The following is a 23,992-nucleotide window of genomic DNA, read 5'->3' as shown; positions in this document are numbered from 1 at the left end:
ACTATAGACTTACAGAACAGGGATAATCTATGGGTCCAACGTGGTTCATTATTCTTGCTATTGAGTCAGTGACATGCAGGCAAACCATAAGGCCAGGGGCTAAATTCACCCCTTATTCCTGATTCACCCTGGCACAAATGTGTTTGGTGTGATCTAAATCCGCTTGCCCAGGATCGGCTCTGAGGGAAGATTCTAATTCCTGTGAAGGTCCAGAAAGGATCCTGCCTGGGGACTGGGCCATTGCAAAAGGAAACTGGAATCTCCCAATTTTAAACTGACTCATGACCCAGGAACCTGGGCTGAGCAGCAACAGCAGGTCCTGGGCTGTTACTCCCCTCCAGGCACCCTGGCAGGGACTGCTTACAGGGTAGGAGACCAGAGAGAAGGTGCTGAAGCATCACAGCACCACCTGAATTCACCATCCTGGAGGGGGCACTTTTACCATCCTGGAAGTTTAACCCTTAATTTTTTCACATCCTTCTTGTAGTGTGGGGCCCAAAACTGGACACAGTACTCCAGATGAGGCCTCACCAATGTTGAACAGAGGGGAACGATCACATCCCTCGATCTGCTTGCTATGCCCCTACTTATACACCCCAAAATGCCATTGGCCTTCTTGACAAGGGCACACTGTTGACTCATATCCAGCTTCTCATCCAATGTAACCCCTAGGTCCTTTTCTGCAGAACTGCTGCCTAGCCATTCGGTCCCTAGTCTGTAGTGGTGCATGGGATTCTTCCGTCCTAAGTGCAGGACTCTGCACTTGTCCTTGTTGAACCTCGTCAGATTTCTTTTGGTCCAATACTCTGATTTGTCTAGGGCCCGCTGTACCCTATCCCTACCCTCCAGCGTATCTACCTCTCTTCCCAGTTTAGTGTCATCTGCAAACTTGCTGAGGGTGCAATCCACGCCGTCCTCCAGATCATTAATGAAGATATTGAACAAAACTGGCCCCAGGACCGACCCTTTCGGCATTCCACTTGATATCGGCTGCCAATTAGACATGGAGCCATTGGTCACTACCCGTTATGCCTGACAATCTAGCCAGCTTTCCATCCACCTTATAGTCCATTCATCCAGCCCATACTTCTTTAACTTGCTGGAAAGAATACTGTGGGAATCCATGTCAAAAGCTTTGCTATCATTATGGGTGTCTGTGACAGGAAGTGCTGTCTATCCTCCGGCTCAGTGGCCCAGCCTGTGCTGTACCTGGAGATGAGTGCTCCTGAGACCAGGGTTTTAGCAACTCCCTCTTATCTAGGTGGTGTTTTGCAATGTTAATTCAAAACCAGTTTGTAAAATTCCAGAGTGAAAGTAATCGGAGACTCTGCTCTGAACACACCTCTCTCTGGGTTCTAGCTGGAGGTAGGCTGGGTCCTGTGCAAGGCTTGTGATGCCTTCCGTTTCAGAGAAGAGTCAGGACTTGGCTGTGATGAATCTAAAGGGGACTTGCTATTGAGGCTGCGGATCCAGACAGACTCTGGGGTTCTCTCAGGCTCTCTACCTCCCAGCCTGTGCTGCCCCGTGGTGCCACACAAGGGGCCCCCCTAAGCTGCTCCCCACAGGATCAAAGCAGAGGGAAGAATGTTCATATCTCCCCTATGGCAGTGTCTCCTTCTCTGCTTCTCGCAGGACAGGCTCATCATGGACCTGTATAAACACCCTAAGGAAACGAAGAGCTTCACGTTCAACAACACTCTCACAGGCAGCACCCACCGCTTCGAATCAGCCACCTACCTGAGATGGTTCCGTTGCACCTCCCAGAAGAGCGACGAGCCCCTCGGCATCACCAGCCACACAGGGGAGCCAGAGATCACTGAGTTTTACTTTAAAAAGATTTTGGGCTAGATTGTGCCTTTAAGGCACCTGTAGGGGGCGGAGCCAAGCACTCCCATCCCAGTGGGAGCTCCAGCAGCAATCGGACCCTGAAAGTTAGGTTTATTAGCCATTTGTTGAAGACACACTTTTTCCATCCCTTCAAATGGGCACCTGTTTCTGTGTAAAAACACACTGGCTGAGTGAGTTGTGCCCCCTTCTAATAGCTAATCTACACAGAAGATAAAAGCTTACTACTAGTGCCAGCTGATGGAGTTGCTCCTTTGGTTCCAGTGGCAGAAGCTTATGCCTTTGATGCTGGTTCAATCCCTGGCTCGTGGTGGGGTCATTATTTACATATATGGAAAACATTGTTATATATTAATACAGACTGACACTAGAGGATGTGGGGAAATAGTGAATGAAATTTACTGGAGCTTTTGCAATGATCAAATTGACCAGCCCTCATTGAAGTATAAATAATTCTAGCAATAAACTGATGCCCAACTCCATATCCACATCTGGATCCTCTAGCCTCTTATGACTCTGGCTGTGTTGTTTTGCTTATCCTCTGTTCTGTGGTATGAGATGAAATACGCTGGCTCAGATCCTCCCCCGGCACAGGCCAAACAGGCTCTGAGCTAGAGCTGAGTGAAAGTTTTCCAGCTGAAACTTTTTTCAAGTGAAAAATGCACATTTGATGACACCAAAATTTTTAGTGAACGCACGTCAGTGTCACTCAATTCTTTCAGCCCTAACCAGCTTTTGCAAAGAATTTCCCCAAAATGTTTTGATTTTTCCCTTGTTCAACATAAGGTTTTGGTTTGAAATTTCCTTCAATTTTATTAAAGAACTAATCAAAAAAAGATGGAAAAGGCTCAACAGCTAAACAAAATACTTTGTTTATGTTTGAATAAGACATTCTGTTTGACCTGAAACAATTTTTTAAAACTTTCAATTTGCTAAAACTTTTGACCCCCAATTTTTTCCCCAGGAATTGCCAGTGAATGGAAAAATCCATCTACTCTGGTCCAGCTTCTCTGAGGGCTGTGCCTCGAACAATAGGAGGGAACTTCTGACCCAGCAGTCTACAGAAGAAGTGCGACATTTTCTGGCTTGACCTCTATGGCTGTGTAAGAAGCATTACTAAGTGGCTTGGTGGTAACTTATTAATGACCATGTGGTCCAGTGCTTTGGGGCCTGACAAAACATAAATTACAGCATAACCTCTTCCATTCCAAAGTCAAGGGCTTCCCAGAAAGGACTGGCTGAGAGCGTGTTCCCCTCTGTTAAATGTATTTGCTTGTTTATACTTTGCATCTGGGCCTGTCCTGCCTCTGCATTATAACAGGAAAAGCTACGTACCAGAAGCTGGTTAATGAGATCCATTTCCCCTTGTCTTTTTCTGAGAACTCACAGATTTTCAGGCCAGAAGACAACTTTATGATCATCTAGTTTGACCTCCTGCATGGAATCCCACCTACCCAGTAGTTGAGAAAATAAGAACAGCCAGACTGGGTCAGACCAATGGTCCATCTAGCTCAGGATCCTGTCTTCCTATAGTGGCCAATGCCAGGTGCTTGAGAGGGAATGAACAGAACAGATAATCATTCAGTGATCCATCCCTTGTCACGCATTCCCAGCTTCTGGCAGTCAGAGGCCTAGGAACACCCAGAGATGGGGTAGCATCCCTGACCATCTTGGCTAATAGCCATTGATGGACCTATCCTCCATGAATATGTCTAATTCTTTTTTTAACCCAGTTATACTTTTGGCCTTAACAACATCCTCTGGCAACAAGTTTCACATGTTGACTGTGCATAGTGTGACTAAGTACTTCCTTTTGTTTGTTTTAAACCTGCTGCCTATTAAGTTCATTGGTGACCCTGGTTCTGGAGGTATGTGAAGGAGTAAATAACACTCCGCTATTCACATTCTCCACACCAGTCATGAGTTTATAGACCTCTATCATATGCCCACTTAGCCATCTCTTTTCCAAGCTGAATAGTCTCTCCTCACGTGGAAGCTGTTCCAAACCCTTAATCCTACACCAAGCCCTAAGTAACCTCCTGTGGAAATATGCATAGTACATTACTTTTTCCCTTGTTGCAACAGAATTGCCAAAGGTGTCACAACCCTGCTGCCTGTTGAAATTTTTTGACTGAAACTTTTTTGGGGCAAAAAAAATGCAGATTTGGTGACAAACACATTTCATGAATTCACATCAGTTTTGCTGAATCGGGTTTGGGGGGGGGTGACATTCTGTACTTTGGGGGAGCATATTGTAACCCCCATGTTCTTCATTTTCATATAATTGTGATCTCACATACAAAGCATGCCTTGCAAGGTATCAGGGGAAAGGTTATGATCTGCTGAAAGTCATTTCTCTATCCATATGTATATCATTAATAGATATGAAGTTATGAGAATTGTGTAGTACGGTGGTCACTAAAACATGCTGTAAATTGGGGAATCAGCCAGATATTCGCTCCCCAGAGGCAACAGCAAGGAAGGTAACCAATGCCCGGGTGGGGTGTGAAACAGCCGTCAACAGCCATTGTCCAGACAGGGAGCTACAATGCAATGACTCACCTGCATGAGGCCACACCAGGGGAATTGCTCAACCTTGCTGGGAGAGACTCAGTTATGCCCTCCAGACATGCCTGGACTTGTGCTCCCTATGGATATGGACTGAGAGTATAAAACAGACCAAGTGGATACATACTGGGCCCTTCTCCTGCCCCCACCTATGCTGCAAACAACCAAGACACTGAGAAGAAGACAAGACTCCAACACAGGAGATTGTCCCAGGTTTAAGGAACAACCCTGTAAAATAAAGGACTGCAATATCCAGTGGGGTGAGAAGAACTGCTTAATCTAGTTGCTGCCCAGTCTAATAGGGTTGAGAGTTTAGACTGCGTGCTTATATTTTATTTTATTTTATTTTTGTAATCCGTCTGAATTGTTATTCTTTGACTTATAATCACTTAAAATCTATCTTAATTAATACATTATTTAATTATCTATCTTAGTTAATAAATTTGTTGATTTATTCTACCTGAAGCAGTGCATATGGTTTGCAGCATGTCAGAGACTCCCCTTGGGATAGCAAGCCTGGTACATATCAATTTCTTTGTTAAATTGACAAACTCATATAAGCTTGCAGTGTCCAATAGCATAATTGGACACTGCAAGATGGAGGTTCCTAGGGTTGTGTCTGGGACCAGAGATATTGGCTAGTGTCATTCGGTTGCAAGTAGCTGGGAGCAGCTTACATGGCAGCGGCTGTGTGTGACCAGCCCAGGAGTGGGGGTTCTCACAGCAGAGCAGGGTCAGGCTGGCTCACAGAGTCAAGGATTGAAGTGATCTAGCAGATCACTGGTCCAGACAACACCAGAGGGGAAAGTCAAAGGTGGTGGAGGGGTTCAGGGGAAAAAAACATGGAAAAAATCCCCCCCAAATTGAAATGTTTTGGGGTTTTTTTCAGTTTGAAATGAATTTGTTTCAAAATTCCCTTTAGTTTTAGTTTTAAGAAAATCTAAATAATTTGAAAATGGTCAAAATCGAAATAAAACATTCAGTGAGACCTGAAACAATTTTTTTTGTTGTTGACTTTTTGAAATTGCCAATGCATCCAAAAAATCCATTGCCTCCCAGTTCTATTTCCACCCTCCTCTACCATGCTCCAGTATGAAAACTAGGAGAAGGCTTCAGGGAAATCAGCCATTGATTCCGAGAGGCAAGAACCACAGGCTGACCCAGGTATTTTGATTCTATGTGGGTTCGTATCCCACCCCCATCACCGTGGCATCTGGGTGCTTTCCAGTTGTGTATTAAGCAGCAGGACTCACATCTGCCATATGTGGTTTGTTGTGTGTGTGGTGTGGTTGGGTCGGGTTCTGTTTGTTTTGCAAGGCCAATGCTGCTCTGTGTTGCTCTCAGCGGAGGTTGGTCAGAAAAGGGCAGCCAGCTATTGGGATGGGGAGGTTTGCTTTGGTCCTTAGCTCTTGCGGGAGTTTGTCCCACAGTCTAGGGGATTTTTCCCTACAGTTTGTCCCACAGTCTAGCCTGAGGATGCTTCGTCTCCTGCACAGACAAGCTTTGTCCTGGGGGTAGTAAGTTCCATGGGGCCCTAGGGGCACAGCTGGTGACCACAGTTCAATCCTGGCGCTTTGGAAATGGGGCGCCTCAGAGATATGGTCTGACCCCTTGAACTTGAATTGTCCCAGCTACAGCTACTTCTCAGAGCAGCCCATTGGCCTAGGCTGTCTGAAGCAGCCTTCACCCTTTGCGGGATGGAATGTCACAGGGTGGCTGGCCCTTAAAGGGAGAAAAACTTGTGACCGGTGGCCTAACTCCCCTCCCCAGATGGAGAAAACGAAGGGCACATAACAGAGGATGGGTGTCCCTAGAAGAGCTGCAGGAGAGAGGGGGAAGCTCTGGAACCGGCAGAGAAAGACAGAGAGGCTCCTGCAGGGAAGACCCTGACACCAGGGGAGGTTTGGAAGAAGAGCTCAAGCCAGGGAAAGCCCAGGAGTGATGGCTGCATTATAGGAGGAACAATGAATTGGAGACCCAGCTCTTGGAAGAAGAGTTTGTGAGTCCCTAAGGGGGAGAGAGAGACACTGAACTGGGGTGGGGGCCTGTAAGCCAGTGTGTACCCAGCAGATTGAATAAATGGGACCCGCAAAAGGTGAGTGTTGTAACTAACTTTGAATTGTGATCTGGAGTTTTTGAGGAGTTCAAGGGGGTAAACTGGGGTGCAGTGTCTGTAGCATGACCTCAGGCCATCAGGAAGTGCTTACCTAACTCCGCTGTCTGGAGACATACAGGAAATAGATGCTTGCTCTGGGGAAGTTACATCAGAAAGCTTCACAAAGTGAGGGTATTTCCAGAAAAGCAATTACAGTAGAACCTCAGAGTTACGAACACCAGAGTTACAAACTGACCGGTCAACCACACACTTCATTTGCAACTAGAAGTATGAGATCAGGCAGCAGCAGAGACCAGAGGGGAAAAAAGAAAGAAAAAGAAAAAAGCAAATTCAGTACAGTGTTGTGTTAAATTAAAACCACTAAAAAAAATAAAGGGAAAGCTAAAAAAAAAAATTGACAAGGTAAGGAAACTGTTTCTGTGCTTGTTTCATTTAAATTAAGATGGTTGAAAGCAGCATTTTTCTTCTGCGTGGTAAAGTTTTAAAGCTGTGTCAAACCAATGTTCAGTAGTAAACTTTTGAAAGAACCACCATAATATTTTGTTGAGAGTTATGAACATGTCAGAGTTACGAACAACCTCTATTGCCAAGGTGTCCGTAACTCTGAGGTTCTATGGTATGTACAACGCAGCACATTTCACGCAATCCGTATCCCAGAAGGCTATGGTGAACTCAAGTGAAACATGCGAATCTCAGTCCCTGCTGAGAGAGAGGGAATTTCAAAGATACAGCAAATGATGTTTTGTTTGATGGGTTTTCAGCTGGGCTTTTATTTAAAAATTCTGAGAAGACACAGCCTCATCTCAGGTGGCATCGTTTGCATCTTCTTCCAGCCCGTTGTTTGCAGTATGTTTAATTGCCATGGCGAGGGAAATACAGCCACCAGTATGCTGCCCCATGTCATGGGATGTCTCCACAGTCTGGATGGGCAAGTAGAATTCATAGATTTCGAGGCCAGAATGGACCCTTATGGTCAACTAGTCTAACCTCCTGCAAAGCACAGACCTCAGACCCTCCCCTAGGCATTCCTACATCCAGCCCATATCTTGTGGTTGAGCTAGAGCATAATTTAGAAAGTCACACCCAGACTTGATGTAAAGAATCCAAGTGATGGAGAATTCCCCATGTCCCTATTTGAATTATTCCAGTGGCTAACTGCCCTCACTGTTAAAAATGTGACCCTTTATTTCTAGTCTCAATTTGTCTGGCTTCAGCTTCCACCTATGCAATCTTGTTCTGCTTTTGTCTAGTAGCTGAACTTCTAAACCACATCAGAAATCTCTTCCCTTTTGTAGGCACTTGTAGACGGTGATCTGGTCACCTCTTAAATGTCTCTTTGGTATGCTAAGGCCTTATCTACATGGGAACGTTATACGAGGTATAAGCTAAGGTCTGAGTTTAAACTCCTATAGTTATACTGGTATAACTCCCTTGGGGATAGTCTTCTTTCAGTATAAGAATATCTTTTTCCAGTTTAGCTTCACTGCAGAGTTAATGCAGACTTGTACCCTTAGAAACTAACAAATTTATTTGAGCTGTAGCTCACGAAAGCTTATGCTCAAATAAATTTGTTAGTCTCTAAGGTGCCACAAGTCCTCCTGTTCTTTTTGTAGTTCTTCAGTTTCTTTTTGAAGACTATACAATACCATAGGAAAACCTTCTCCTGTGTAACACTGGGGTCACGGGGTGATTCTGAAAGCAACCCTGCCCTTAGCCAAGTGCCCTGGGGCTCTGCATGGATGCAGGTAAGAGCTGGATCTAGCCAGGGTCATCCGATCGCCACCTGCTCAGGAATCGCAGGTGTATTTCAGGTGCACTAGTATCAATGGAAAAACTCCCCCATGCTACACTGGGGAGGGGGCAGCCTGGGGACAGGACCCCGGCCTCTGCAACTTTAAACTTTCTTGAAGTAGAAGTTGGTGATTTCGGCCTCCCCGAGGCAGTTGGTCACCCAGAGGGGCTGGTCATTTCTGGGGGATGTGCTCAGGTACCAGCCCGGGAAGGCGACCAACTCAAAGCAAAGGGTGCTGCTGCTGGCAGAGCAGGTAAGGTGAAACGCTCGGCTTCCCAGCTATTCTGGTACAAGTCCATGATTTTCTTGTCCTGGTGGGCGGGACGAGAGAGGCCAGTTAGAAATAAGAAAAGGAGTACTTGTGGCACCTTAGAGACTAACAAATTTGTTAGTTTCTAAGTTAGTCTCTAAGATGCCACAAGTACTCCTTTTCTTTTTGTGAATACAGACTAACATGGCTGTTACTCTGAAACCAGTTAGAAATGGAGATGCAGCTTGGGGGTGGGGGAGGAGGGGATCTGCCATCTGCCCTATTGACTTCAGTAGGAAAATGAATGGCTAACGCACGGCTTGGCTCTGACCTGTGACTCTGAGTCAGGCATGCTAAATCCCAAAGCAACAGGCTCTTTTCCTGACCTCCTCCTTCCCCGCCCCCATCAGTGCCAGAAATCGAACCCAGGAGCTCAGCCTCTGTTAGTGATGTGGGTCCAGCAACCCTGGGTCCCAGTTCACCTGACTGAAAGGATGGGGCAGCATCTGTTCCTAATAAGTGAGAGGAAGATGGCTGTGACGGGGCGGGCAGTCCCTGAGAAAGGCGTAGGGCAGTGGATGGGCTAGCCGGCTGACCTGCCAAGCCATGGCCACGAAGCTGAGAAGGCCAGAGGGCCGGGACACCGGCCAGAGGGTCTTCTCTGCTACGTTTCCCAGGCAGAGGCTTGGAAGCCAGGCAGAACCTGGGAAGGACTCCAGCCAGAAGGGCAGGGCTGGCTGGATCAAAGACTGGGAGAAAACCGAAGGACTCCTGGGTGTGGCAGTTGATGCGGGAGCTGGGGTACGAGGTGTGTTGCTGGACCGGGTCTGAGGAGCGTGTGCACCACATGTGGGATAAAGGGACAGTGTTTGGGGCTCTCAAGGGCTAGTTGCACTATGTGAGATCATAAACTGGCCCTGGGGACAGTGTGTTACCAGACCCACGAGAACTTGTGCTGGACTCTTGGGGAGCCCTGAGGCAGTAACCCTGGCATTATTGTGCCCAGCAGAAAGGGGGCACTTAGAAGGCAAGGGGGAATTGGAACATGGGGTTGTTTCTGGCTTGAGCATTAGCACCATGAATAGAGTCTGGGGCCCTGTAAGGGAGTGGACTCACCTTTGCGGCACCTCCTGCTGGTCTTCGTTGGGAATTAGCTCACCAGGCTCCAGGGCATCCTCTGCAGGCCGGTGATCCGCCTTACCGCTGGCCCCACATGCCTCCTGGTCTCTTGGATGGCTGCCCCCTGGCAGTACACCCACTGTCTCTCAGCATTTCCCCCCAGGGGAACCCCAACCCACTATTCCCACCTTGCCTTAGTGTAAGGCTACTGCCAGTCTCCAACTAGCCCCTTGTATCGGGGGCAGTCTGCAGTGTAAAAGCCACTCATCACTGGCAAGGAGGGGTTTGGACCTGCTGCCTCGGCCTACCCATGAGCTGCCCCTTTGCAACTCCAGTACCTGCCTGGCCTTCCACTAGGCCGCAGCCTGGGATTTTCCTGGCCAGAGCTCCCCAGCTCCCTTGGCCTTTCCCCAGCCCTGCTCCAATCTAGGTACTCTCTGCTCCCTGCAGCCAGGTCCCTCCCTCTCCAAAGGCTAGAGACAGAGCGTGTCAGCTCCTGGCTCACTGCCTACTTATGAGGCCAGCTGAGCCCTAACTGGGGCATGGCCCCAGATGAGCCGACTGCCCGACTCAGCCTAGGCTGCTTGCCAGGGCCGGCTCCAGGCACCAGGGCCCCAAGCAGGCGCGTGGGGCAGCAGATAGAAAGGGGCGGCAGTCCCTGCGGCCACGGCGGCAATTCGGCGGCAGCTTCTCTGTTCTGCCCGCAGCGGCGGCAAATCGGCGGCAGCTTGTCCCTTTTGCCGTCCGCGGTGGCAGTTTTTTTCATAGCTTGGGGTGGCAAAACCTGTAGAGCCGGCCCTGCTGCTTGCCCCAGCCCCAGCCCTCTCCTGGGCTGTTCTAAGCCCCTCAGGGCAGGAGCAGGTGTGTGTGTTCGGGCCTTGCCTATTGTCCTGGCACCTAGGCCCCATGTCGCCCCCTGCCCTCGCTTGTGTCCATAAGACCCCACTGCCCTCACTGAAAGGCCCCTGGGCATCAGGTGATGACTCTTCTGACGCCCCAGGGCTACTCTTTGCAGTCACGGAAGTTGGCAGATCGGAAGACAGGACGCAAGGGGAGTGGATCTGCTGAGTCCAAAGGCTCTGCTGGGAGATGCGGGGAGAGGGACAGGTGACGGGGAGGTGGGGCTGGGATACTGGGGAGGGGATGGGGCGTGGGACAGGAGAGATGCGGGAGAGATTGTGGAGTGGGGGGTTGGCAGTGTGCCTAGGGGCAGGGCTAGGAGATTGGGAAGTGGGAGGGGTGGGGGAAGAAGGGGTGACAGGGAGCAGGACGGGGGATGGGGGTCAGGTGATAGGGAATGGGAGGGGTTGGGAGCTGGCCAATGGGGGAAGGGGGACAGGAGCAGGACAGGAGGGTTGGAGGAGTGGGGGGAAGGGGGACAGGAAGCGGGCTGGGAGTAGCCGATGGGGAACGGGATGGGAGGCAGCAGCGTGGTCACGCTAGGAAGATGTTAGAATGCCCCAGGCCTGACTCCCCAGTGATGGGTGCTCACCTCCAGCATGAAGGTGGGCTGGGCTGAAGTGCTGCAGGACAGACAGCAAGGCCCCCCATCGACGCCCATAATGATGGGGAAATGGCTGGGGTCCATGAACTGGTTGGGCACCACGCTGGTCTTCTCTGGGAACACAGAGCACTGAGGAGGGGAGTGGGATGGGAGGTGAGCTACAGACGAGTTGGGGGTGTCAGAACCTGTGCAGCATCGGTCCCCTCCCCTGCAGCGCAGCCCATCTCCTGGCCTGGGCCTGGCCCTCGGCCACTGGGACTGCCAGCTGCCTGGGGCAAGGACCCGCGTCCCTGTGTGGCAGCCAGGGGAGAATCCCTTGCACAGGCGGGGTAACTGTGGCTGGTCTGTGATGCCCCCCACAAGGCAGGGGCGGGAGGCAGCCAGCCACAAGCTGCATGGGGTGGGCTCTTTGTCTCTGAATATGGCAAAGTGACCCTGGGAGCTGTTTTGGCCCCACAATGTCCCTGTCCCCCTGCCTTCCCACACCTGTGTCTGCTGGGGTGTCAGGGCCTGTTTTCGCCAGGAAGGCCATGCAGCACAGCGCGGGAGCAGCTGGTGCAGCACGGAGGAGCTGGTACGGCATGGAGGAGCTGGCCTGCAGCCCACCTGGGGAGGCACTGGCAGTCTGCGGGGAGCCAAGAGGTGGTTGTGGTGGCAGCAGATGACTTTCTGGCTAGTGTCATGCAGGGTGAATCGGCTGGGCCCTGGCACAGCCATGATGGCAGGTCCTGAAACAGAGCATGGCGAAGGAAGAGCAGGGCGGGAGAGGAGGGTGCTCGGGGTAAAGAGATCTGCACTCTGCCCCCACTCCCCGCCTGCTCTGTCTGTGCACCCTGTCCCTCCCAGCGCCCCCCCACCGCTGCCGTCCCCCCGGAACCTCTCGCCCCCCGTCCCCTCTCTCCTCCCCTGGCTGGGTATTCCTGGAGTCAGGCATGTTGAGATCTAACGCTAGACTTGGGCTCAGCAGGCTGCTGGGCTGCGGCGGGGCACTGGCCAGGGCAAGGTGGGCCGTGCCCCGGGGTGGAGGAGAGTCAGCCCCCAGAAAGCGGGATCCCATGGGTTCTTACTCTGTTTAAAGAACTTATCGAATAGATTCACCGGGTCGCTGTTGCCAGGCTGGGAACAGGGTCCTGGCGTCCGCCCAGCTCCCGGCCATGCTGTGGATGCGTCCGTGGTGCCTGTCGTGTCCTGGCAGGAGCGGGGTGACTGGGAAGGACAGATGAACACCAGCTCTCAGGCAGGCTGGTCCCATAGGGGGAGCCCCATTGGCCCTGCTGAGCCAGGATGGGGTGGGGGGGCAGAGCAGGGCCCATCTTTGGCCCACTGCCCCATTTAGATTTTGGCAGCCAGGAGCACATTGGGTGTGTGGCGATGGGGGGTTGAGACCCACCTGTCAAGCAACCTGATTGGCTTGGATCTCGATGGGCAGCAAATCAGGGCTTGTTCCCCGTCTCACCCCCCTTGGCCCGGCTCCGGGACAGCTCCCCATGGAATCGCCAAAGGGGCCGCCCACTCTGTGGCTGCGGCAGGAGGAACGGCATGGACCGGTCCCTGGCGATGCTGCTGGAGGTGGGATGCTTCCCTACTAGGGCCTGGCCCCAGGATGCAGCCGTGGGGGCTCTGGGCAGTGACCCCTCTTTGCCGCTCTGAGAAGACTCCGGGCTGGCTAGCCAAGGCCAGGTCGTCACCCCAGCTGCACCGACAGGGCTCAGCCAGCCCAGGCTGCCCTACGCAGCGGGATCCAGGCCTCACAGTGCCTGTTAGCTGCTGGCAGGATGTGCTGGGCAAGGGGGGTTTCTCCAGCCAGGACGGAGCCAGGGAATGAGACAGACACCAGGGTCAGTTAGTAACTGACCGCCCCTTAACCCAGTGGGCCACTGGCAAACGCGCCCCTCGCTGCTCTGCCCAGGACAGGTCCCTGAGGGTAGAGCCAGGGAATAGCCACTGCAGAGTGGGCCCTAGAGTGGGTCCAGGAGGCCAGGCTGTGTCCCCACCAGGAGGCTGTGCCCCTTTGGGACCCACTATGGCCAGCGCTCTGCGTATCCGGCTGCCCCTGACCCTGGGCTCGGCTGGGACTCTCGGCCATTTATACATGGGGTGGGGTGACATGAGCGCAGATCAGTACTGTGTGTGTGGAGGCCGATCCTGCCATGGAGACGGGGTCACTGGGGAAAGAACAAGGAGTCGTGAGATTTCTCTTTCTTGGGGGAGCCGAGGGTCTCAGACATGGGAGCAGCGTCTGTTTATGTCTTAGTAGGAAGTTATTGTCGGAGATCGGAGACACTCTGCTGCCCTCCCGGCCCCCTCCAGGCCCACTGCCCCTGCTCTGCTCGTTCGGCTGCTCTCCCATGACAGTCCTCCATTTTCCCATAATGCACCAGCAGGGCCAATGCCTGGTGGGCTTTACCCAGTCCCTACTCAGGCGAAGCTCCTCTTGATCTCTGGGGACATTTGCCTGAGCAAGGACTCCAGCATCTGCTGCATTTGCTGGGATGTCACTAATAGACATGGAGGAAACCCAGTGCCATTATGAGGGTTCAGATCAGTGGGACTCAGCTGGATTGGAACCACCTCTGGGTTAGAAACTCCTAAATCCAGCCATGAGCTTCGGCAAACCCCAAACTAGCCCTGGCTACCTCGTCTCTTGTTCTCCATGATTGGCTTGTAAGACCCTATCCTCCTCCAGTCTGTGGCTCCCTGCGGCTCCCTGGCCCAGTGCCTGGTGATTGTCTCCTGCTGCCAGCGGCGATGCAGAGCCGGGAGCCCAGACACAGCGATTAACATCCCCACTGGCCATTGGCATTGACAGCACTTTACACTACTGTCCCTTTGCCCACTGGTGCCAGCTGAGCCCAACCTGCACCATCGCATTTCATACCCACACTGCACTGGTACCACGTTCATGATGCCAATGAACTGAGCCCAGAATTGTGCACGTGGCTGTAGAATTCAGCAGCCAGGCTCTCCTGTATTCCCCGAACTCATCAACTCCACCTCCTCCCATTTCTCAGCTTATAATAAATCACTTCTTCCTCTGTCTCTACCACCTCCCCTCAGCCTCTCTCTCTTGTATTAACAACTCCCTGGAGTGCTGAGGATAAAGATTGTGAGCTGCTCAAGTATTAAGTGCCATAGATAGATTCTAATCTCACACTGACAGTCTCTCTTCCAGGCCTGCTCCAGATCTCAAGCTTGTTTACAACTCCACAGATGTCAGCGCAAGTGTACCTGATTTACACCTGGTGCAGGTGAGAGAGGAATCAGGCCCCTTCATAGAATCATAGAATATCAGGGTTGGAAGGGACTTCAGGAGGTCATCTAGTCAACCCCTGCTCAAAGCAGGACCAATCCCCAATTAAATCATCCCAGCCAGGGCTTTGTCAAGCCTGACCTTAAAAATATCTAAGGAAGGAGATTCCACCACCCTCCTAGGCAACGCATTGCAGTGCTTCACCACCCTCCTAGTGAAAAAGTTTTTCCTAATATCCAACCTAAACCTCCCCCACGGCAACTTGAGACCATTACTCCTTGTTCTGTCATCTGGCACCACTGAGAACAGTCTAGATCCATCCTCTATGGAACCCCCTTTCAGATGGTTGAAAGCAGCTATCAAATCCCCCCTCTTCTGCAGACTTAACAATCCCAGTTCCCTCAGCCTCTCCTCATAAGTCATGTGTTCCAGTCCCCTAATCATTTTTGTTGCCCTTTGCTGGACGTTTTCCAATTTTTTCACATCCTTCTTGTAGTGTGGGGCCCAAAACTGGACACAGTACTTCAGATGAGGCTTCACCAATGTTGGATAGAGGGGAACGATCACGTCCCTCAATCTGCTAGCAATGCCCCTAATTATACATCCCAAAATGCCATTGGCCTTCTTGGCAACAAGGGCACACTGCTGACTCATATCCAGCTTCTTGTCCACTGTAACCCCTAGGTCCTTTTCTGCAGAACTGCTGCCTAGCCATTCGGTCCCTAGTCTGTAGTGGTGCATGGGATTCTTCCATCCTAAGCGCAGGACTCTGCACTTGTCCTTCTTGAACCTCATCAGATTTCTTTTGGCCCAATCCTCTAATTTGTCTAGGTCCCTCTGTATCTTATCCCTCCCTTCCAGTGTATCTACCTCCCCTCCCAGTTTAGTGTCCTCTGCAAACTTACTGAGGGTGCAATCCATGCCATCCTCCAGATCATAAATGAAGTTATTGAACAAAACCAGCCCCAGGACCGCTCCTTGGGGCACTCCACTTGATACCGGCTGCCAACTAGACATGGAGCCATTGATCACTACCTGTTGAGCCTGACAATCTAACCAGCTTTCTATCCACCTTATAGTCCATTCATCCAGAATATTGCTTCTAAAGATCTTAAAGTTTGGTGTTTTCACTGACCAGACTGGCCCTTCAGCAGGGGTGCCGGAACGGGGGGGGCCACACGACCTGGCCCGTCCACTTTTCATCATGGGCCCAGCTCCCTGCCTCTCCTTTTCACTCCCCGAGGCCCTGCGTCCAGCCAGACTGGAAGCTGGAGCCCAGCCTGGATAAGAGTGGCCCGGGAAGCCTGGGCAGCTGTGGACACTCCACTTGCCTGGGATGTGGGAGCCCAAGAGCAGCTTCCAGCCCATGACCCCGGTAGAGGGTACTTCCCCACCTGGCTCCAACTTCCAGATTGACTGGGAGGGTGGGGCCTCAGGGATAAGGGGTGGGGCAGGGCCACAGAGGGGGCGGGGCCTCACCCCCCAAAAAAACTTTTAGGAAGGATCCATCACGCCTGCCTTCCAGCCTGCCTTGAGGTTTTGAAACACAGTCTTTGCTTTTCCGATGCTGGGCTTTCCCTCAGATGTGCAACCACCCTTATCGCGAATGATGCTCCCCAGATAAGTCCATCTCATAACGGCTTTCGAGGCTTCCCCTTCCCAGTAGGAAAAGTCATTGCTCGGTACGTTGATTTTCATAACGTCCATCTCTGGTTTATTAAGCCCTCTTTACCAGTGATGATAAGACCTGTTTGACCCTGTTCACAAAGACTGAATTTGCCAACAAGCCCTGGAGGGTACAGTTGCGCCCGTTTCTGACCCTGCTACTCACACCCCCTGCCAGACCACTGCTGGCCCTTCCCCTGACATGCCACCTGGCCCCCAGACAAGGCCCCCCGTTGGCAATTCAGGTGCTGTGTTATCTGAGAACTTGCCCCACCTGCTCTGTGATCTGGTGAAGCACGTTCTGTGATCAGGCTGCTAAACCAGAGCACCCCGTGAGCAGCTAACGCTCAAAGGTCAAATGTTACCCAGAACTAAAGTTGGTATGATATTGCAGTGCCACCCTTACTTCCGCAGTTCTGCGCTGCTGCTGGCAGTGACGCTGCCTTCGCGCTCCGGCCCCCCAGCTCTGAAGACAGTGCCTGCCACCAGCAGCAGTGCAGAAGTAAGGATGGCAATGGGGCACTAGTAAGTCTTCTGTGAAAAGTGCTATTAATAAAGTTTCTTCATGCCCCACCCCCCCAGTATTAAACAGTAACTGCTTTTTAAAAAATAACTTTTCTGCTTATAACAATAATTCAATAAAAATGTGTTTTAGTCAATGTGACGAAGTGGGACTATTCTTAATGTTTCCTCTGAATACTGTAGGGGTGCCTCAGTTTCCCTTATGCATTTCTTAAGTCTCTACGGGGTGGGATAAGGGGGTGTGATTGTTGCAGAGCAAAGGGCCAGTATACATAAATGGCCGACGCTCTGTCTCCTGGCAACTGATGGCCTGGGCCCTTCCCCCCTGCAAGGTGAGAGCTAAAGGGTGGGAGAACAAAGGAATCAGGTGACCTCCTGGCCCGGGAAAGGGACAAAGCCCAGAGGAGGAGGGGCTGGAGAGTGAGTGAGTTGAGGGCTGGCTGGGGATGTGGAGTGAAATGCAGACGTGGTTGTCTGGCTCACTGCCCCCCAAATGGACCCGGTGGAGGGGTCCTGTTCTCTGTACCTACAAGCTCTGTTTTAGACCATGTTCCTGTCATCTAATAAACCTCTGTTTTACTGGCTGGCTAAGAGTCATGTCTGACTGCGGAGCTGGGGGGTAGGACCCTCTGGCTTCTCCAGGACCCCGCCTGGGCGGACTTGCTGTGGGAAGCGCACGGAGGGGCAGAGGATGCTGAATGCTCCAAGTTCAGACCCAGGAAGGTGGAAGTTGTGTGAGCTTCTTGCCCTGAAGACAGCCTTCTCACAGAGAGGAGACTTCACCAGAGTCCTGCCTGGCTTCATAGGGAGCAGTCCCAGAGCATCGCCCGGGGACTCCGTGACAGTCTTAATTTAAAAGCGGTGAGAAAAGGTAAATTCATTTTAAACAACAGGGTTATAAAATTGTCATTTAAATAGTGTTACATATTAAAAATGAGTTTTTAATTTTTAATGGGGGGGTAATACTCAGAGGCTTACTGTCTGAAAGGAGTCGCCAGTTCAAAAAGTTTGAGAACCATTGATCTAAGTTGTATTTCCCTAGTTAGCTTATGAGAAGGTCATGCGAGACAGTATGAAATGCAATGCTAAAGACAAGATATACCACGTCTATCACTTCCCCCATATCCACAAGGCTTGTTACCCTGTCAAAGAAAGCTATTAGGTTGGTTTGACATGGTCTGTTCATGACAAATCCATGCTGACTGTTACTTATCATCTTATTATCTTCTAGGTGTTTGCAAGTTGATTGCTTAATTATTTGCTCCATTATCTTTCCGGGTACAGAAGTTAAGCTGACTGGTCTGTAATTCCCCGGGTTGTCCTTATTTCCCTTTTTATAGATGGGCACTATATTTGCCCTCTTCCAGTCCTCTGGAATCTCTCCCGTCTTGCATGTGTTTTCGAAGATAATCGCTAATAGCTCAGATATCTCCTCAGGCAGCTGCTTGAATATTTTAGGAGGTATTTCATCAGGACTTGCCAACCTGAAGACATCTAATTTGTAAGTAATCTTTAACTTGGTCTTTCCCTGTTTTAGCCCCAGATCCTACCTCATTTTCACTGGTGTTCGTTATAGTAGACATCTGACCGCTACTAACCTTTTTGGTGAAAACTGAAACAAAAAAGTCATTTAGCACTTCTGCTATTTCCACGTTTGCTGTTATTATCTTTGCCCCCTCAGAAGGTTCAGTGGTGACCTGATCACAGTCTGTAAGTGTCTACACGAGGAAAGATTTCTGATAGCAGAAGGCTGTTTACTGTAGCCAAAAAAAGGCAGAACAAGATGGAATGGATGGAATTGATTTAGTTGGGGATTGGTCCTGCTTTGAGCAGGGGGTTGGACTAGATGACCTCCTGACGACCCTTCCAACACTGATATTCTATGATTCTATGGAAGCTGAAGCCAGACAAATTCTGGCCTTGACTACATGGGGAAATAGATTGGTATACTCTGCAATAGCTCTTCAGAAATAGTTCCCCCACAGATACTTCTTTCTGGAATAAAATCACTTTTATTCCTCAGATAAGTCAAGTTAGAATCATTCCCGACTAGCTGAATTCTACTGTTGTCAGCTGGCGGGCATGTGTGTGTTCTCTCCATATGCCGTCCCAGCTCTGCGTAGGTAGCTGGCCCAGCAGACCTTGAGTGTCCTACCCAGAAAGACCACAGACGTGGTTCGGTGGCGAAGGCGCTCGGCCAGGTTAGTTGTCGATGAGGCACGGTCCTAGCACCCTGGCTCCGTGGTCATGGGTATGCTACCACATGTATGTCCATGAAAATGGTACCTGCTCAGTCAGCGGTGGAACTTTCTGCTGACCCCTCGGCTGGACAAAGGTGCCCCACTATAATTTCTGTTTTATACGTTGATACAAACAAGTTACATATCATGTTCCTGATATGGTTAGTTACCAGCCCTTCACTTTGTACGTGCTGGTTCGAACAAAACATCTCCATGCAAAATTCTGTCCTCCTGTCCTTGTCTGGGGCGGGGGCAGGGGCGGTGTGGTCCTGTACCTCTCCAAGGAATGGGTTTATGCCATGCCTCTCTGTTGGGGTGTACCTGTCCTAGCCTTCTGGAAGGTGTTTCCATGAATACCTCATACTTCTTAGGTGGGCCTGTGTTCTTCCCAAGTTCCTCTGCCGGACAATGAACTTGTAGGCAAACGTCTGCTTCATGACAACATCTGCCTTCTGCTCATAGCCTGGCTTTTGCTGACTTTGGTTCAGGCCTCAGGTCTTGTGCCGTGGCCAGTGCTCCCGGCTCCCTGCTGCATCTACCAGCCTAGCTATTATCAGTTAGTTATTCCAGAAGAGCTGTGCAATCACAACCCGGTTTGCCAGCTTTGCACAATGGGCCATTTCAGTTCAGCAAAGAGAAGGGGATGGGTAGCGAGCCAAACTGGGTGGGGAAATCACTGATTCATTGCATGCAGCCAGCAAAGTTTCTTCCTCATTGCACAGAGCTGACTTTCCCCAGCCTTGGTAGAACTGGGTCAGAGAGCCCGGGGTGTACAGAGATGCAGCTCCCACTGAAATCACTAGTGCTTTCTCTGTGCTGGGAGGGTAGGCACCAAAATATCTGCACCTGGTCTACTCTAGGTACTTCCACCTGTGCTTCCACCAACACACTAGCACTTAACCATTGCGAGGGAAGGGGGAATAAAATCGTCCAGTGCAGACAAAGCCTCCAGGCTACTAGTTTTCCTTAGTATCATTTGTACGGCATTGATTTCATCATGTATTTCATTTCCAGACCAGTCAGCTTTCTTTTAAAACAACAATGTAATTTTATAACCCATGTGGTTACAGAAAACGCTGGACATTATGATTCACTACTGGCTCAAATATAAACAAAACCCAGATTTAATTACTTGTCAGATTGCATGATTTGTTTAAGACCATCTGCTGAATTTGGGGGGGCTGATTCATGATAGATGAGCATCTGTGGTTAGCCATGTGGTTTGTATTACAGGAGCACACAGAAGTTCTAACGGAGATGAGCCCCCCCCCCCCCCCCCTTTGTGCCAGGTGCTGCAGAGACATCATCAGAACATAAGTGTGACAGCAAGCTTACAGTCTAAAAAGACAAGCCAGACCGAGGGTGGGAGGAAGGTGGGGAGCCGAGATACTGGGCAATTAAGAGCTCAGCTCCCCTTAGAGCACCAGAATAAATGGCCAGGGCTTCCCAACAGAGCTCTGAATGCTGCACATGTGAAAGGCCAAAGTGGGAGCCGAGCTGTTCTGAAGCTCCAGTCCCAGCTGTGGGTCCTGGAGGGGAGGCCTGGCCCCACGTCAAACAGAGCATATGGGGTAAACCCAAGAACGGAAGTAAGAGCTCTGGTATCACAGGCCAGCGTTTTAACCCCAAAGCTCAAGGAAGAGGCTGTGGCTTGGAGTCTCTGCACGCAAATGATGCCATAATGTCATCAATATTTTAATTCCTAGAGTTGTGCTCCTCGAGACTGACATAACATGGCTCCAGAGTTTCACAGAGTGATTCCTCTCCTCTGGACTCTTTCCCATTTCTGCACATTCTTCCTAAATGGTGGTGCCCATAACTGGAAGCCGTGCTCCAGCTGGGGCCTCACCAGTGCCAAGCAGAGCGGGACAATGACCTCTTGTGTTTTACATGCCACACTCCTGTTAACACACCCTGGTATCATATTAGCTTTTTGTGCAGCTGCATCACACTGATGACTCCTGTGCAGTTTGTGGTCCATCATAACCCCCCAGATCCTTTCCAGCCGTGTGACCACCTAGCCAGTTATTCCCCAGTTTGTAGTTGTACATGTGATTTTTTTCCTTCCTCACTGAAGTACTTTGCACTGTCTTTATTGAATTTCACCTTGTTGATTTCAGACCAATTCTCCAATTTGTCAAGGTCCTTTTGAGTTCTATCCCTGTCTTCCAAAGTGATTGCAACCCTTCCTAGCTTGGTGTCTGCAAATTTTATAAGCCTGCTCTCCACTCAATTATCCAAGTCACTAATGAAAATATTGAATAGTACCGGACCCAGGATTGACCCCTGTGAGACCCCATTAGATACACCCTCTCAATTTGGCAGCAAACCATTGATATCCACTCTTTGAGTATGGTCTTTCAACCAGTTGTTCACCCACCTTACGGTAAATTCATCTGGACCACATTTCCCTAGGTTGCTTATGAGAATGTCATGCGGAACTGTGTCAAAAGTCATTCTAAAATCAAGCTGTATCACATCTACTACGTCCCCCATCCACTAGGTCACTAACCCTGTCACAGAAGGAAATTAAGTTGGTTTTGCATGATTGTTCTCAACAAATTCATGCTGACTATTCCTCATAACCCTATTCTCCTTCAGGTGCTTACAAATTGTTTGTTTTAATAATTTGCTCCAGTAACTTTCCAGGTACTGAAATTAGACTGACTGGTCTATAATTCCCCAGGTACTCCTTGTTCCCCTTCTTAAAGATAGGTACTATGTTTGTCCTTCTCCAGTTTTCCAGGACCTCTCCTGTCCTCCAGCAGTTCTCAAAGAAAATTGCTAATAGCTTCAAAATTGCTTCAGCTATTTCCTTAAGTATCCTAGGTTGAATTTCACCAGGCCCTGTTGAGTTGAATACATCTAACTTATCTAAATATTCTTAAACCTGTTCTTTCCCTACTTTGGCCCATGTTCCTTCCCCCCGGTTCTCAATTTTTATTGTGTTGAGTATCTGGTCACCATTAACCGTTTTAGTGAAGACTGAAGCAAAATAGGCATTACACACCTTAGCTTTCTTGATGTCATCTGTTATTAGCTCTCCGTCCCCACTAAGTAGCGGACCTACGGTTTCCTTCATCTTTCTCTTGCTTGTAATGTATATGTGACGTTGCACTCCAAGGTCAGCTCCCAGACTACTGCACTGGGCAGCACAGCCTGGGCAGGAGGTGACCAGGCCTCTGAGGAGAGAGAAGTGGTTTGGGACTATTTAGAAAAGCTGGACGAGCACAAGTCCATGGGGCCAGATGCGTTGCATTGGAGAGTGCTAAAGGAGTTGGCGGATGTGATTGCAGAACCATTGGCCATTATCTTTGAAAACTCATGGTGATCGGGGGAAATCCTGGATGACTGGAAAAAGGCTAATGTAGTGCCCATCTTTAAAAAAGGGAAGAAGGAGGATCTGGGGAACTACAGGCCGGTCAACCTCACCTAAGTCCCCGGAAAAATCATGGAGCAGGTCCTCAAGGAATCAATTCTGAAGCACTTAGAAGAGAGGAAAGTGATCAGGAACAGCCAGCATGGATTCACCAAGGGCAAGTCATGCCTGACTAATCTAATTGCCTCCTATGACGAGATAACTGGCTCTGTGGATGAGGGGAAAGCAGTGGACGTGTTATTCCTTGACTTTAGCAAAGCTTTTGACATGGTCTCCCACAGTATTCTTGCCAGCAAGTTAAAGAAGTATGGGCTGGATGAATGGACTATAAGGTGGATAGAAAGTTGGCTAGATTGTCGGGCTCAACGGGTAGTGATCAATGGCTCCATGTCTAGTTGGCAGCCGGTATCAAGTGGAGTGCCCCAAGGGTCGGTCCTTGGGCCGGTGTTGTTCAATATCTTCATAAATGATCTAGAGGATGGTGTGGATTGCGCCCTCATCAAGTTTGCAGATGACACTAACCTGGGAGGAGAGGTAGATACGCTGGAGGGTAGGGTTAGGATACAGAGGGCCCTAGACAAATTAGAGGATTGGGCCAAAAGAAATCTGATGAGGTTCAAGAAGGACAAGTGCAGAGTCCTGTGCTTAGGATGGAAGAATCCAATGCACCGCTACAGGCTAGGGACCGAGTGGCTAGGCAGCAGTTCTGCAGAAAAGGACCTAGGGGTTACAGTGGACAAGAAGCTGGATATGAGTCAACAGTGTGCCCTTGTTGCCAAGAAGGCCAATGGCATTTTGGGCTGTATAAGTAGGGGCATTGCCAGCAGATTGAGGGACGTGATCGTTCCCCTCTCTTCGACATTGGTGTGGCCTCATCTGGAGTACTGTGTCCAGTTTTGGGCCCCACACTACAAGAAGGGTGTGGAAAAATTGGAAAACATCCAGTGGAGGGCAACAAAAATGATTAGGGGTCTGGAACACATGACTTATGAGGAGAGGCCGAGGGAACTGGGATTGTTAAGTCTGCAGACGAGAAGAATGAGGGGGGATTTGATAGCTGCTTTCAACTACCTGAAAGGGGGTTCCAAAGAGGATGGATCTAGACTGTTCTCAGTGGTAGCAGATGACAGAACAAGGAGTACTGGTCTCAAGTTGCAGTGGGGGAGGTTTAGGTTGGATATTAGAAAAACTTTTTCACTAGAAGGGTGGTGAAGCACTGCAATACGTTGCCGAGGGAGGTGGTGGAATCTCTTCCCTTTGAAGTGTTTAAGGTCAGGCTTGACAAAGCCCTGGCTGGGATGATTTAGCTGGGGATTGGTCCTGCTTTGAGCAGGGGGTTGGACTAGATGACCTCCTGAGGTCCCTTCCAACCCTGATATTCTATGATTCTATTATATGCTTTATGAAAATATGCTTATGAATCTGAATATGATGTAACTGGAATATGCTTTATGCAAAAGGTCTCTTGTAAGGTATCATTACAAAGTTTATAATCTACTGAGTGTGCTCATCCCATTTGTTTGCGTGTGTTATTTCTAGGTCTGGAGTTAGGAGAATAAGACATAAACTTGTATCACTGATGTAAACATATTAAGTGGAAGCCATTACGGGTGCTTCAGAATCAATGACCTGCCAATGGTTCTGTTTACTTGCAAACCTTCTTGTGCATGTGCGGGCCAGCCTAGGAAGAATGGAGGCTGGGGTCTCACAGGACATGTGACCATGTCACCTGATACTGGAAT

This window comes from Eretmochelys imbricata, chromosome 26, assembly GCF_965152235.1.
Source record: "Eretmochelys imbricata isolate rEreImb1 chromosome 26, rEreImb1.hap1, whole genome shotgun sequence".
In the NCBI taxonomy this organism is placed as follows: domain Eukaryota; kingdom Metazoa; phylum Chordata; order Testudines; family Cheloniidae; genus Eretmochelys; species Eretmochelys imbricata.
Note: the sequence above shows the minus strand (reverse complement) of the source record.